The sequence below is a fragment of the Rana temporaria genome, chromosome 11, assembly GCF_905171775.1.
Source record: "Rana temporaria chromosome 11, aRanTem1.1, whole genome shotgun sequence".
In the NCBI taxonomy this organism is placed as follows: Eukaryota; Metazoa; Chordata; class Amphibia; order Anura; family Ranidae; genus Rana; species Rana temporaria.
Window position 1 is genome coordinate 114,984,771 of NC_053499.1, and position 12,555 is coordinate 114,997,325.

Below are 12,555 nucleotides of genomic sequence, written 5' to 3' on the forward strand. Positions count from 1 at the left end.
GATTTCAAAATAGCAAGGTCAGCGTGATTCCAGCTGCTACTTGATAGACATCTGTGGGGCTTCATGCACACATGTCTATCGAAATCGCACCTGAAATCGTCAAAAGTAGTGCAGGAACTACTTTTGCAAATCGGTGTGGCACCGATTGGAACAGTGACATTGCCGCCAATAGGCTGCGACTTGTCATTCGATCTCTCAAATCGCATGACAAATCACTCCAATGTGAACCTAGGCTTATAAAGAAAAAAAATTTGATTTAAATTGACCGAAATACAACGGTGTGAGGACACCTGGTATGGATTTTAAGGGGAAACCCACACCAAAATAAAATAAAAAATAGCGTGGGGTCCCCCCAAATCAATACCAGACCCTTATGCGAGCATGCAGCCTGGCAGGTCAGGAAGGGGGGCGAGTGAGCACCCCTTCCCCTTCTGTATCATACCAGGCCACATGCCCTCAACATAGGGGGGATGCTTTGGGGGGCCTCTTTTGCTCGGCCCGAACTGCTCGCCCAACACTACCATGTATGTATGTATATATACATATTTATTTATTTATTTTTAATATGCATGTTCATTTAATTAATCTTGACAAAATTCGTTAAAAGGAATGGAAAAAGGTGCATGACAAAAATATGCTGAAACTGGATGCAGTCTCAAGCACAGCAGAGTATGTGTAGTCTTGTTTGCAGAGTGTATGTATGTATACTAATTCTGTGCTACAGTTATCTGCATTGTGTCATCTGAAAATTCGTAGTTTGGGAAGGGAGTGTCTCTTCAGCAAACAATTAAGTGTGTGTTACTGACGTAAGGCAGGATTTATTGTCATAAGTAACATCAAATAAAACCTCACAAAGTTCTATGGTCTAAAGCCAGCACTGAAGATGGATTTCAAAATACAGACGCCTAAAAATGGAATCTGCAACTTCCAGTAATCATCAAAAAGGAATTATGAGTATTCATTTTCAAAGCTTAATTTTATATATGTCTTAGGTTTTCTTAAAAACGTAGGCCACTTTGACACTGGGGCGTGTAATTGCGGTGCTTTTTGGACACTAGCCGTGCACTTTTAACCCCCGCTAGCAACCAAATAAAGGGTTAAAAGCGCTGCAAAGCGCCGCTGACTAAGTTGATTTCAATGGCATGGGCAATGGAGGAGTATACACTGCTCCTCCACCGCCCCGAAGATGCTGCTTGCAGGACTTTTTTTCCTGTCCTGCAAGCGCACCGCCCCAGTGTGAAAGCACTCGGGCTCTCACACTGTGGTGGCTTAAGAGGCGCTTTTCAGACCCTTTACGGGTGCTAATTTTAGCGCAAAAATGGCTGAAAAGCACCCCAGCGTGAAAGGGGTCTTAATATATATATTTACAGGTCAAATCCAGTTGGGCATATGTCAGAGGAAACTGACTAAACATGCTTTATTGTTATCATTTAGGAACCCAAAATGCTAATTATATTGTATAAACCTTTTTTCTTAATCTTGCTGAGTTCCTAATTCCCCATCCAGGAAATGAAGGGGATCACATTGGGGAAAGCTTTTATGAAAATTCCCCGATTATATTACAAACTGCAGTACCATATTGTGTATTCATTTTTAATATGGAGAATGGTACTTGGGTTTACCCCACAGCCCATCAGTACCAGTTTGCCAGATTAGCTTAAGGAAATTTAAAAGTGGTGCCATTACAAGGTAAGTTCATGTAATTGTATGATTATCAAATTCTCCATTAACCACTTCAGCTCTGGAAGGTTTTACCCAATTCTTGACCAGGCAATTTTTTGCGATACGGCACTGTGATGCTTTAACTGACAATTGCACACTGTACCCAAATAAAATTGATGTCCTTTTTTTTCCCCACAAATAAAGCTTCCTTGTGGTGGTATTTGATCACCTTTGTGTTTGTTTTTTTTTTCACTAGAAAGCAAAAAGGACAGACTATTTTGTAAAACAAACTAAAAAAAAAAAAACAATATTACTTTCTGCTATAAATCATTCTCAATATAAAAAAAAAAAATATCGAATTTCTTCATCAATTTAGGCCAATATGTATTCTGTTACATATTTTGGTTAAAAAAAATCCCAATAAGCATATATTGATTGATTTGTGCTAGGGATGCACCGATATATTAGCGGCCGATACATATCGGCCAAAAAAAGCTGTTTTGGGGAAATGCTGAAACATCTTAAAAATTGCAGATAATGACTAGTGGTGCAACGGGGGATTGCAGAGCGGTAAAACACACACTGAAATTGTCTCCGCTCTGCTCGCACACAGCCCCGCCTGCTCCTAACCACGCTGTGATAGACAGAATGCGGGTCTAATGCTGAGATGTGTTCTGTCTATCACAGCGTGGGGTTAGGAGGAGGCGGGGCTGTGTGCGAGCAGCGTGGAGACAGTTTCAGCATACGGGGGGTGAGTTGCTTTATTTTCTAGTAGAACATGTGTGCACTATGCAGCCATCCGTCCTTCCCCTCCACACCTCCCTCGGCTGGCTCTATCTTCGGCACTCTGTCCCCCCCCCTCCTCCCCCCGGCTGCCTAATCTGGCTCCTGTCCCTGCCGCCAATGCACTCTTGTTTTTGGAGGTGACAGGGTTAATAAAGAGAACCTGTCACCTCCAATTGCTATCACACAGGGAATTATTTTCTCCTGTGTGATAGCAATAAAGTTAAGTGTAAAAAAAAAGTGTAAAAAAAAATAAGAAATAATAATTAAATTAATAAAATAAGTAATTAAAAAGTAAAGAATAAGAAAAATAATATTAAAAATAAGAAAATTATACAAAAATAAAAAAAGTAAAACGACAAGCTACAAAAAAAAAAGTGATAAAGTAATAAAAAAATAAACAAGAGGTGGAAATTGGGGGACAGTGATAGGATGCTCCATACATTTTTGCAATCCGACTGTACTGTTTTAACATACAATTATAAAAAAAAAAAAAGTAATTTTCAGTTTCGGTTTCGCGTTGCCATTTTTTTTTATTTTTGGTTTCGTGTCAGTTCTGACATTTCCATTTCTGTGCACCTCTAATTTGTGCAAAAGTTGTAGTGTCTACAAACTATGGGAAAGATTTAGGGACTTTTTAATTTTAGTGGCGATCAGTGATTTTTAGCGGGACTGCGACATTGTAGCGGACAAATCTGACACTTAGTGACAATTTTTGGGGACCAGTGACACCAATTTAGTGATCAGTGCCAAAAAAAATGCACTGACACTGTATAAATGACACTTGCAGGGAAGAGGTTCACATCAGGGGCAATCAAGGGGTTACCTGTGTTCCCTGTGAGTGTTTTCTTACTGTGTGAACATCTGATCTGATTACAGGAATTACAGGTGTCTCTCTTCCTGTCTGACAGAAGGACGATCTGCCTTCTGTCTCTCTAGCGAGCGATGGTGGGTGGCCGTCAGCCATCGCGGTCACAGGACCTGCTGATTGGCTCCTGCTGTGTCCAATCACAGCGGAAACATGGCTTGGGTGGTGCGTGCACGCGTCCCTGAGCCGTGCACGAGAATCACGTACAGGTAAGTGATTTTGCGCAGTAAATGTACGTGGGGCGGTCCTTAACTCCAGCTACCCATCATCTACAATTTTTCCCCCAACCCTGCTGTTATGACAGCATTGCTCCAGCTTTTCCCCAATGCCACTGTCCCAACAAGTAGCCTATAGCCTGTTCTGTCATATATAGTTCTGGGAGCCTGCGCTGGATAAAAAGAACAGTCATTGGCTAGATGAAGTGGCCATTTCCATGTATTTCTGTCACAAGTTGATCCTGTCTGTTTTTTTCTGTAGTGATCACAGCAACTCTTGGGCACCGTTGTGATGGTATGAATGGGTAGAGTATTTACAATCCAGCCTTCTTGGCTGAACATGACTTTTTTAGTGAAGAACAGGCTCTTGTGTCTTTACAGATTGGTTCTCTGTGGAATCTTAGCTCTCTTTTAGCTGATTAGGGGTTCAGTTGCTTAAGTTTCATGTCCAGGACTTATGGTTTGGGCCTTCATCCAAGGCACGTATTGATTGGGCTCTCAGGTATCACAAGCCTTGGAATTACTGAGAAGGACATACAGGGGCATATTCACAGAGCAAGTACGCCGGCGTATCTACTGATACGCCGGCGTACTTTCAAATTTCCTGCGTTGTATCTTTAGTTTGAATCCTCAAACCAAGATACGACGGCATCTGGGTAAGATCCGACAGGCGTACAGCTTTGTACGCCTTCGGATCGTAGATGCAATACTTCGGCGTCCGCTGGGAGGAGTTTGCGTCGTTTACCGCGTCGGGTATGTAAATAACCTTTTGCAGACGATCCGCGAACGTACGCGCGGTCGTCGCATTCTCTTACGTCGTCTGTAGTTGGCTTTTTCTGGCGTATAGTTAAAGCTGCTATTTTGTGGCGTATAGATAGACTTGCCATGTTAAAGTATGGCCCGGGGTTCACGCGTCGAAATTTGAAAAAACCGTCTAAGTTAAAAAAATGACGTCGTTGTGACGTCATTTCGCGCAATGCACGGCGGGAAATTTAGGAACGACGCATGCGCAGTACGTTTGGCGCGGGAACGCGCCTAATTTAAATGATCCACGCCCCCTACCCGGATCATTTGAATTAGGCGGGCTTGCGCCGGGGAATTTACGCTACGCCGCCGCAACTTTACAGGCAAGTGCTTTGTGAATCAAGCACTTGCCTATAAAACTTGCGGCGGTGTAACGTAAATGCGATACGTTACGCAGCCGCAGATCTACGTGAATCTGCCCCACAGTACGTTGAAAATTCATTTTTCCATAACCAGCGAAGCATTGTCATAGAGGTTATAATGTGCTTGAGGATCAGCACCTCAGGGAGCCAAACACTAATTATACACATTAAATATCGTATAGTTAAGGTTTTGCTTCATTGTCTGCCTTGTAAATAATTTCTTCCTCTTTGTTGGAAGCAAATGATCCATATATCATGCAAACAGCTGAAAATCAACAGCAGTCATGGTTTCTTTCTCTGTTTTGTTCAACAGTGCTTTGTTTGCAAAAAATAAAATGCCAAAAACATTACAGATAGTATGACGGAACAATTTACTTTGTTAAAAAATCATTCCAATTCTTTTAAAGCCAAAATGTATTCCTTATCTACTTGTAATAGAAAATGCTTAAAGTGTAATTTTTTTTTATGCTGCAACACTGGGGAGGGTTAAAATATCCATATGGAGAAACAATTTCTTGGCTGAGCACATTCATGCTAACGTTGACCAGTTTACTACAAAACACCTAAGCGGGAAGAAAAAAATTGCTGTGTACAGATATAAGTATGTACTGTATATTGTCTATGGGTAAAGGTACCTTCTGTAAACATTTTTTTATCTCTAGATCAACCAACAAATCCCACACACAGCGGCAGTATCCCGTGTCCTTAGACTCCTACTGCTGCCTGAAATCATTGTAATAATGTATATGAATTATCAGGACTCCATTTTGTTCAGAGCGCAAATGTCTGCCTGTTTGGACTGCATATTTTCTCTGAGCAGATAATCTTGTATTGAATCTGTATGGTATTTAGGAATGTTTGTATAACACAACACAACCCCTATTATGTTGTTGGTTAATGCCTGGAATCTGGCTTTTTAACCTTAGGCCCCGTACACACGTCCGAGAAACTCGACGAGCAAAACACATCGTTTTGCTCGTCGACTTCCTTGTGAAGCTGCCGAGGATCTCGGCGAGCCAAGTTTCCCCATTGACTAACGAGGAAATAGAGAACATGTTCCTCGTCGGTTTCCTCGGCCAAAAGTGTACACACGACCGGTTTCCACGGCAGAATACGGCTCCCATCGAGTTTCTGGCTGAATTCTGCCGAGAAACTCGGTCGTGTGTACGGGGCATTAGGCAATCTTTATGACCAGTTATACATCTTCTGTTAAGTGATGAACAAAACCTGTTCATGTAATTATAAATCAGCCCCTCCCCTCTCTATTTTTCTGTAAACCAATAAATACTGTATGACTTTTTCAGTAAATTCAGATACCACATGAATGCATAAACCTGTCTCATGTATCATGGTATCTCCCGAGCGCTCTAAGGGCGCTGTTCGTAGACCTCTAAAGAAGGATGGTTGGTGCAGAATAACTAATTTCCTTTTCACTGCCTACATTTTATCTTTATTTTTGATAGAGTGGGCAAAGGTCTCTGTTTAGGTTTTCATTGCTGCCTTTGTCCCCATTTGGAAGATTGCCTCTTACTTACTGTCCAGGTAAAAAAACATTGGACAGAACAAGAAGAAATAAATCTCTATAAGCACAAGGACAACATTCAGATCCTTGGGAATTAGAAAGAAACTGAAGGGCACAGATCTCCTAAAGCAGGGGTGTCAAACTGGCGGCCCTCCAGCTGTTGTGAACTACTACAAGTCCCATCATGCCTCTGCCTGTGGGAGTCATTCTTGTAACTGTTAGCCTTGCAATGCCTCATGGGACTTGTAGTTCCACAACCGCTGGAGGGCTGTCAGTTTGACACCTGTGTCCTAAAGCATTGGATGGTCTCACCTGGTGTCTTAATGTGGTTGTAAACTTCAGATATGAAATATGAACAAAACATATCCCTCTATAGTGTGTGCTTGTCTCAATCCAGAGCACTATGTGTAATTTCTGTCTGCTGTATTGTTCCTCTGCTATCTGCATGAGTCACTTCTGACAAGAGAAAAATGGTGACAGGGGGGGGAACTCCAACTGAGTTCCTGTCTGCTGTGTGCAGGAGGTGTGTCCCTTCCCTCCAATCAGCTCTTCTCACTGATGTAACCTCAGTTATCAGCCCCATGCTTTTCAGAGCTGAGAGATCCTGTGTAAATTGTGCACTTTAAATGAATGTAGGGGAAAGGTGGCTGTAGGTAAACAGATACAATTGATGTAGGAGCCTGTGCTTGTGTACTGGTGCTTAGTCATGTTGGAACAGGAAGGGGCCATCCCCAAACTCTTACCACACAGTTGGGAGCATGAAATTGTCCAAAATGTCTTGGTATGCTGATGTCTTAAGAGTTCCCTTCACTGGAACTTAGGTGCCAAGCCCAACCCCTGAAAAACAACCCCACGCCAAAATCCCCTCTCTAAACAAATGATTTGGACAGTGCATAAAGCAAGGTCCATGAAGACATGGATGAGTAAGTTTGGGGTTAATGAACTTATCTGGCCTGCACAAAGTCCTCATCTAAACCCAATAGAACAACTTTGGGATGAATTAGGACGGAGACTGCAAATCAGACCTTTCTATCCACATCAGTGCCTGACCTCCCAAATGCTTACCTAGAAGAATTGTCAAACATTCCCATAGACACGGTCCTAAACCTTGTGGACAGCCTTCCCAGAAGAATTGAAGCTGTTATAACTGCAAAGGGTGGGCCAACTCAATATTGACCCTACAGACCAAGGTTGGGATGCCATTAAAATGCATGTGCTTGCAAAAGCTGGTGTCCCAATACTTTGACAATATAGGGCTAGATTCAGATACATTTGTGTATCTTTAGGCGGGCGTAGCCCATCTCATATGCGCTACGCCGCCGTAACTTAGAAAGGCGAGTACTGTATTCAGAAAGAACTTGCGCCTTTAGTTACGGTGGCGTAGCGTATATATGGGCCGGCGTAAGCCCACCTAATTCAAAATAGGAAGGAGGTGGGCGTGTTTTAGTATAATGATCCGTGACCCCATGTAAATGAGGCGCCGAACGCACGGCGCATGCGCCGTCCATGGACGTTCCCAGTGCGCCTGGGTCAAAATCACGTCGCCTAGAGATACGCCGAACACTGCCTATGACGTGTACGTAAGTTACGCACAGCCCTATTCGCGTACAACTTACGCAAACGACGTAAACAACTAAAAATTTTACGCTGTCCCGACGTCCATACTTAACATTGCCTGCGCCTCATATAGCAGGGGTAACTTTACGCCGGTCCGACGCCTTACGCAAACGACGTATATAGATACGCCGGGCGCAACTACGTTCGCGAATCGGCGTATCTAGCTCATTACCATATTCGACGCGTAAATCTACGGAAGCGCCACCTAGCGGCCAGCGTAAATATGCAACTAAGATACGACGGCGTAAGAGACTTACGTTGGTCGTATCTTAGCCAAATTTCGGCGTATCTTGCTTTCTGAATACAGAAAAAAGATACGCCGGCGCATCCTAGAACTTACACGGCGTATCAATAGATACGCCGACGTAAATTCTTACTGAATCTAGCCCATAGTGTTTTTTTCCCCTGAGGAGTAAGGAGCCTTCAATAACAGTTTCCATCAATGCCTAAGCCAACATTCAAATCAGGAGGAATAATAATGGACTGTGAAATTACATTTTTCACACAACTACCTTCATGTGTATAGTTAAAATATAAGCAGCTTGCAATATGGGTTTATATTAGGGCTGTGCAAATTAACTTTTAATTAATCGATTAATCTTTAATTTTTTTGATCGATCAAAATCTTTTTGATCGATTAAAATTCTTTTGATTGGTACTCACCTCTCAGCCGGCTTTTGGGCCTTCAGGGAGTTCCGTCGGAGATCCAGTAACGTCACGGACACCGGCGGGGCTTGCCGTGTCCATCTGAAGGACTCCTTTGCTGTGCCTTCATATCTGCATGCCAGGGGGACCTTACTATCTGCCACACGCAAGGGCTGTTACACTTCCCTCTATCCCTTCCCTCTATCAACCTGGAATTCTACAGCCATCCACTGGGAGTTGTGATAGTTCCCTTCATGGGACATCTACATGCCGACGGACTGATGTTAACCTCTCCTCATCTGGATTCAGCAGTGGTATCGTTGTACACATTTTTATACAAGTATCATACTTAGCTGCATGTTTTTTACTGCTTTTGGTACTGTTTGGTATTACTCGCACCATTTTTACAGTTTATGTAGCTACATCGATTTTATCTCCAGTGCAATATTTGGTTACCTACTTGAAGACTATAAAAGTTTTAATGCTTTTCCCATCGAGCGCTGCCTTTGTGTGTTTTTTGCATCCTGCTATCCATTTTTCCAGTTGTTGGTAGCTGCACTGGGAATCAGCCTGCAAGGAGATCAGATAAAAGTAGTTGGATCTGTATGTGTGTTATAATTAATCAAAATTAGTCGATTAATCGATTTAAAAAAAAAACGATTAATCGAACAGAAAAAATTTGATCAGTAACAGCCCTAGTTTATATACATACAACCACAATTAAAAAGTGATACAATATTATGCAGCTCTATAACCAAATTTAATCAGTGCCTATATTGAATATAGTGAATTAAAATAATATTGTGTCAATACAATTAATATGCATAGAAATAAATCAGTCCCAATATGTACATCCATTCAGAACACTTCCTCCACCTTGCGATATGTTTCCAATCAAAAATATAACCGTATCACTTAAAAAATTAGCAGTGCAAACTCACCAGAAATAAATGCTGCCAAATTATAATAAGCAAAAATAGCATTTGCATTCCATCCAGATTGTGACAATCTCCTTTCACTTTATGATAAGAAAGCACTCCAACCACAGGTATCTGCAGCCAGATTATAAGCAGCACAATAGTATGAAAAGTATTGTAGGCAAACTTTGAACATGCTTCACAAATCTTCTTCTCTTCCACTGGGGGCAGTAATCAGCATACACTTGTCTGTAAATGTGGTGTAAAGCTGGTAGGTGAGGAGCGGATTGAGCAACTCCTGCAAATAAAGATTGTAAAGAGAGCTAACACAGAGAATGTCCTGGAGGTAGACTTCCTTTGTCAGGTTCGAGTCAAACTCCTGCTTTAATTTCTGTATATTTGACGTTACACAAGACAGCTGATAGATACCTCCACAACGCAGTATGTCTCAATAAACTCTACACAGCTCTTCAACACAAGTAAGAACTTTTTAAATAAACTGATACCAATGATTCTATTATCCCACATTTGTTGCTGTTTGCAAACATCAAGAAATTTGGGATAATAGAATCATTGGTATCATTGGTTCTCCTGGATCTCTCAGTCCCCTAAGACCTCTAGATTCAGTCCTCTGAACTTGCCTAGTTTTCTCGGTTCTCTCATTCCTCCAGGCTTACTTAGCTGTCTCGACTCTCACAGCCCTCTAGACAAGGATTCTCCTGTCTCCAGCATGGAGTGCCCTCTCTTGAGTGCAGCACATCTGTCTTCTAATGGGAACACTGAGCTATGCCCAAGCCTGTGCATAACTGCTTGCACTGGACACTGGGCTGGAGACTTTTTCCCTCCCAAAACTCTTCAAAGTCTCCAAACTCCGGAACCCAATCTGGGAATACCAAAACCTGGAGAAAGCCAAAAGTTTAATTTTCTCTAAATCGAACCCTGCACCCTGCATAGGTTTGAGCCCTGTGTGACTTCTACTTCCATTTTCACAGTGGCAGGACTTTGCACTTTCACAAGGTTAAATTATGTCTCGTTTCCACTGAGCGGAACTGTTCGGGTCGGTACAGTTTAGAAGGATTAGAATGGTCCGGCCTATTCAGGTGAGCGTTTCCACTGCAAGTCCGACCGTCAGAGGCCATACAGGGTTTAGAAAAAATGCCTAGCGTGTCCACCAATCAGTGGAATGTATTGTAGCTCCGCCCTAAACAAACTGTTTTCTATGGCCCCACATCTGAAGCAGGACCCAGAATGGTGCGGTATGGATCGGTTGTATGGGCCGCTTTCATAATGGAAACACTCAAAATAGCGTACTGTACCGAACCAACCTAAACCGATCCGCTCAGTGGAAACGAGGCATTCGTTTCCAGGCAGACCAGCAATGATCTATGGCCAAAAGAGTAGTAGCTAGTAAGCATACCATGTGAACATACCTACAAATATATTATTATTTTCAGGAGCTAGCTGGAGTGTCGCCTTGACAAAAAGGATGTGGACAAGCAGCTCATATAACATATTTAGCTTTGATGTCTGCAGGAGGAAACCATTTGACCGTATAACTCGTTAACCATGGTTAGACTGCTATAGGAGGAAGGAATTTCAGGTATGGAACTGTTCCTTATACATAGTCTTTATCATTTGTATAACTTCACAGACAGAAAAATATTTGGACAGGAATGTCTGTATGTATTGCTTTTACAGATGACAAGTTTTTCTAATACTAGACATGTGGCATTCCACCTTGCTGCAGCCTAGTTTTATGCCAGGGAATAAATTTATGTATTCCGGCAGTGTACTGTTGTGTTCTGGTGTTTTTCAGGTTATCCTGCTGGAAGTTTTAGTAAAAACAAAAGGACTTCAAATCACTTTTGTGGTAACAAGGGCTTAGGTTTTTTGTGCTTGTTATGCTTTGCAAAAACACTATGACAGCCATTCTCCCTTTCAACCTGCCAGGTGACGTCATCTCCCCTCTGAGCCAAGTATAACATGGGCTATACACATAATGTAAGAATAAGCACTTGGTCAATGATATTATCCCTCATATCAAATAATCTTTTGCTTAAAAAAACATAGGTTGACAGAAAAGAAAAAGATAGTTTTGGTTGATTGAATTTTCTGCCAGGATCTTTTTAACTGAAACAAAATAGTTTATTAAAGTGTAAGTAAACCCTTCTATTATTTTCAGCTAAGGAAGCTGCCATCTTGGCCTCTGTTTAATATACAACTGCCAAGATGCTGCACATGTGATCAGTTATGACACCAGCCATTGGATGGTTTGACAGTTTGGTTGAGAGCACAACCAATGGGAGTGTTACTTTTCCATCACGTGCCGGAAATTAACTGTTTTATGGATGGGTTTACTTCCACTTTAATTAAAGTTCCCATTTACTACAAATCATTCCTGAGAGATACAATATTTATCCAAATGATTATTATAGGAAGCATGCACAACCAGCTTTAGAAATTTCCACTTTGCTAAAACTGTACAAAACATTAATAAAGCCTAAAGTGTATCTTCGGGCAAAACTTTTTTTTGTTCGTTTTTGATAGAGTGGGAAAAGTTTAGAGGAGGATTCAACCCTCTATATGTACTGGTGCCCACTGCCAAGGAAAAGGTGAGAGAAAATGCAAAAAGTTAGAGTTTCCTCAAAACTAGAGGTTAGGGGAAATCTTAGAATAGGGTACATCTGTTCCAGGGACGACTGTCTTAAGCCTCGCACACACGATCGGATTTTCCAACGGGAATTGTGTGATGACAGGCTGTTGGCGGAAAATCCGACCGTTTGTACGCTCCATCGGACAATTGTTGTCGGATTTTCTGCGGACATATGTTGGGTGGAAGGCTTTAGTGTTTGTTGGCCGACAATTTATGCCGTTTGTATGCAAGACAAGTTCATGGCCAACAGCCTTCGAACAAAAGTCCGAGGCTTTGTCCGCAGAAAATCCGATCGTGTGTACGAGGCTTAAGAAGGGAATTCCCCTAAAGTTTGAAGATTTCTTCTATTATGTCTTGTTATGTAAAGGGAATTTTCCCCAAGGGTATTTGGAGAGCAAAAAATAAACCAAAAGGGATTTTAATCTTTATTATGTCCAAAACTAAATAAACAAAAATGGCTATGCATAAACTTTTATTTGTCTTTGGTTAGACAATAAATTATTTTTG